General features: G+C 36.6%; 1 long non-coding RNA gene across 1 annotated transcript; it reads left to right on the forward strand.

Moving 5' to 3' along the window:
• Positions 1-593: 593 nt before the first annotated feature.
• LOC132641411 (uncharacterized) lies at positions 594-2,800 on the forward strand. Its single transcript, XR_009582840.1, has 3 exons — positions 594-876; positions 1,399-1,449; positions 2,433-2,800. It is a non-coding gene; the product is annotated as an uncharacterized LOC132641411 (long non-coding RNA).
• The last annotated feature ends 1,968 nt before the right edge of the window (positions 2,801-4,768 follow it).

Here is a 4,768-nt window from a genome sequence, read left to right on the forward strand (position 1 = left end):
GAATGAAATACGGTCCAAGCTATAATACCCTATATTTTTGGACCAGGAAATTGAACCGTCCAACATGAGCAATTTTATCGAGGTCGTAGGATTTGGTCATATTCAAGCATAAAAATCAAGAACTCGGTTTATACGAGGAATAAAGTCCCGAAATGATTTTAGACAAAAATAAATGTGACGGCAATGAATGAAAATAATATTTTTATGTGTGGCAATGAGCTGTGGACAAATGCTATATCACATGAGTATAATAATGAGTATACAAGGACTGTTTAAGTGGGTTGAGATCAAGAAATTAAATATGTGTGTAATTATTTAAATGAAAAATTGTAGTGGAATAGAATAAATTGATTAAAATTGTTGGATAATATTTGTGGACATAATCCGCATGGGTAGTGATAAGTGGCATTCAAAAGTTGGGATATGCACGCATAAGGTGTAGGTGAATCATCTCTTAATTATCCTATAAGAGCTACACGTGTAACTGAAGGTGTCATCCTATATCTAGAGTCTATGATTTCAATTCTTGACTTTCCATAGATAAAAAGTACACAGCAACGTTTCTACATTCTTGTTGACGTTTTCGAAAAGAGATAATTAAGCAGCATATATATATTTGTAGCAACTAAAACGTGAAACTATATTTCATAGCAGTACGTATCGCAACGAAGTATTTCCATGGTTGGAAAAATGGAGAAATTAACGTGACAAAAATAATGAGCAGCAAGTCATTAGCGAGCAGCAACAATACACACACATATATGTTTCCAATCGCCGGTAACGTGATTCTAACGTCGTGTTCCTTCGGATTCTAGCAAATCGGAGATTTCTTCAAAGAGAAGTAGTGTGAAAGAAGAGTAGTTCTTGACATACAAGGTAATAAATCCTCTCTTCTAGATGTATTTGATTTATCCAAGTCGTATCTACATTGCTAGATAAAAGAAATACGAAAATTATACCGAAAATCGGATAAATTGGTGTTGTAATTCGGTGGACTGTTTTGGGAGGTCGTTCTTACGAAATTATATGACTGTAAATTAATTGAATATCCTGGAGGTGTTGTTGTTATTTATGACATTGTTGAGAAATTTCGGAATGAAGATGGGGTTTAAAACTATTGTTTAATTCACAAGCCGAGTTTGCCGCTCGTCACATTATTGTTTGAATTATTGAAAAAAAATTTTATGTGGTTGAGAGGATGGATCGATGGGATAAATTGTTGATGTTGTTAATATGGTTGTTGGTATTATTTTTGATGATTTGATCGAGTTGAATTCTCGGAGTTTGTTGAATTTATAAAGGAAATGTTGTCCGAATTTCTATAAATGACGTGCTAGTTTAGGGTTAGATTCCTAAGTACCTATAGCTAATGTTCGGTATCTACTGACGTTGTTGTAGATCCTGAGAAGCCCGAGACTTAAGTTTGGATTAGTTTAAGAAGCGGACAAGGTATGTAGAGCCTATCTTTCTTTCTTTTGGCATGACCTTTATGAAATGAACAAATGACATATATGTATGCTTCTAAAGGAAATTCTATTCGTAGAGCCACTAGGATGACCGTTGTCTTTGATCTCCATAAATTATTCCATATGGTTTGCTACGCATTTATGATGTTCGAAAGATTCTAGTTGGTATGTTTCCAAATGATGTCCGAAAAATATTTGATATGGCTAAAGTTTTGGATACATGTATTTTGATATGTACATATGACTCTAAGGCTCTATTTGATTTGCTCCATAGCGATAGTTGAAAGCTCCCTAATATGATTGTTACTTGGAATTTCCAAAAAGAGCTTCTGAAATGCTTTTAGAAAGTTTTGTACTTCAAAAGTTTGTAACTTTCGTATACTAACTCCTATTGACCCGAAACTGATTTCTGAGCCTTCGGATGTCGTAAATATATTTGTTCATCGAGTTTTGAAATTTATTTATTTATATGCATATGGTTTCTGCACTACTCCGCTCGTGCCTACTACTTTGATATCGTTCGCCGGTTCCCGGGCCGATTTTGTGATCGTGCGCACTATGTTATATTCGGCAGTATGATGTGTTACGGTTCCCGAGACCTCGCCATAGGGCCGGGTACCGCTTATATACGGCGTTATGATGTGATATGGTATATGATATGTTCTGATGTTTGATATGATATGATGATATGATATGTTCGGGGATTGTATGGAGATTTGAAACCTTCTGGAGTATGATGTGTTGTGGCGCCAGTGACGGAGTGGAGACCATGTTCCTGAGCCTTATGCATGATTTTTATTTGCATTACTTATGTTTGTAAAACAGGTTTGATATACTGATTCTGTAACCGCTTTCCATACTCCTCATTTCAGTTCTGATTTGGATTACTGTACTTCCTGCTTTACATACTCAGTACATATTTCGTACTGACCCCCTTTCTTCGGGGGCTGCGTTTCATGCCCGCAGGTACAGACGTTCGTTCTGGTGACCCGCCAGTGTAGGGTACATTCTGCTATTTTGGAGTGCTCCTTTGACTCGGAGCCCATATTCTTGGTACAGATCTTTCATTGTATATGTCTTTGTATATATACGTATGACTATTTGGGTACGGCGGGGCCCTGTCCCATCCTATGTTTCTGTTATGATTTGTAGGGGCCTGTAGACATATATGTGGGTCATGGGTCGTGTTTGTTCGCTTGTGTCTGTGACTTATGCCTTAAGCGGTCCTGTTTGCTATTATGGCCAAAACGGCCCATATGTTGTATATGTATGTATATTCGGGTGATGTGTATTCCGCCCGCCTGCTGGCGTTTGTATGATATTGATGTACAGGTGACCGCTTAAGATGATATCTTTTTTTCAGTATCTGTTCAGAATAACGTATTTTAAATTTGAATAAGCCTTTGATATGTTTATTTGGTAAGCGAATGGGTTTGGGTGTCCGAATAGGGTACCAGTCGTGGCCCACGGGGTTAGGTCATGATAGAAACCACAAAGCACCTTTCCTTTCCGAGGTGTCTTAGAACGCTCCGAATCTATCAAATATGTGTCGTACATAAGAAAACAAATCTGTTGAAACCCATATTGCTATACTTATAAAACCGGCACAAAACGACAACCCAAAAATTAAACCCGAGCCCCTAAGAACAAAATTGGATATTTTTTTTAAAATCGTTTTACCCATAAAATTAATAATCAAAATCCAGAAAATTAGCTAAAACCATCCACCAATAGGATCTCAAATCAAAGAAATACACAATCTTAACTTTAGGACTAAAAATCCCCATTGCTACCAAGCCGGATGTAATCTAGGAGATTTAGTATTCCGAGTGGTATAAGGACTTAGCCGTCCTCCATGGGTCACATCTTCTGTATAGCCCCGTGAAGCTCTCTTTGTATACAGGGAGCATATTGCATTGTATTATTCACTTCCCTACTTGATTATTTGATTGATTGTTTCTCTAATTATCTAATTACTTTAGTATTTGGCTTACTTGGTAATTGATTATTCTTTATTTTAGTTGATTGATAGCTTCTGAGACAAGGTAATCCAATATGGTTAACTAAGACTTTCTTAATACTTCGTCACCACTACATCAATGCCGGTCTATGAGATATGCTGAGTACATGTATTTTCTATATTCTTACTAAATTTGCTGTACTCTTTATGGTGCAGATTTGGTAACGAGTACGAGTGGGACTCGTGGAGCTGTTTGAGTCCGAGGTGGTGATTTTTGGAGATCATGGTGAGCTGCTTGGCTGATTCGCAGCACCTTTCTCTCTCTATCTTTTTATTATTCTTGTCTTTCCTTTGTATTCCAGACGGTGTATTCGTTGATTTCAGACTTGTATTATTACTCTTAGTGGTTCTTGTACACATGCCACCGGTTATATTTGGTGCCGCACTTGTTTCTTTATAATAGGATTAGTATTTCGATATTATGGCTTATTTCTTTATTTTCCGCTTAATTAACTTAATTGAATGGGTAATTTGTTGGTTTCGGCTTACCTATTGAATTGGGAGTCGGCGCCATCACGACTATCGTATTTGGGTCATGACAATTTAGCCTCAATAGTATGTATGTAGTGACAAAAGTTATTAATACTTATCTTGTATCTTGGTTATTTCAACTCATCAGTGTCTAGACTTACTTGTTTGCTCTTAATATAGTGAAGGTCTTAATTTTAGTTATTCAGATCTCAATCATCAAGTCTATTTTTTACGTTTGAATCTTAATTTATTCAGATTTAAAACATTAAGTGTGTTTGTATTTTTTAAGTACAACCATTTAATGAGTCTAAATAAATATACATGATTAAGATTTGTAACAATGCTTTAGTATCGTTAAGATGTCAATATATGGATTCCTACAAAGATGACAGTTCACCAATTCTATCCATTTACCGCTATGTCCGTCGCCCACCATTATAAACTACCGCTTCCGCCACCATTATAAACTACTACCACCCGCAACACCATCCTCAACCACAATCACCACCGTTGCCAATTACTACAATCAACTATATTATCACTACTAGCCACCATTTACAACATAATCGTCACCACCAATCACCATTACCACAAAAGCTACCAATCACTACCAACAATTACCACCATAAATAATCAATATCTATTGCCAACCACCGTCATCATTTACCACCAACATTAGCTATCACTATCATTCAACAAAACTATCAGACGCTATCACCAACTAGTGCTATGAACCTGTTACACCTCGGTAATTTCATGTCGTTGTGTCGTAAGTAGACTAACACGAGCTTAAGGTCAATGTCAAGCTTTA

Source organism: Lycium barbarum, chromosome 1 (assembly GCF_019175385.1).
Source record: "Lycium barbarum isolate Lr01 chromosome 1, ASM1917538v2, whole genome shotgun sequence".
In the NCBI taxonomy this organism is placed as follows: domain Eukaryota; kingdom Viridiplantae; phylum Streptophyta; class Magnoliopsida; order Solanales; family Solanaceae; genus Lycium; species Lycium barbarum.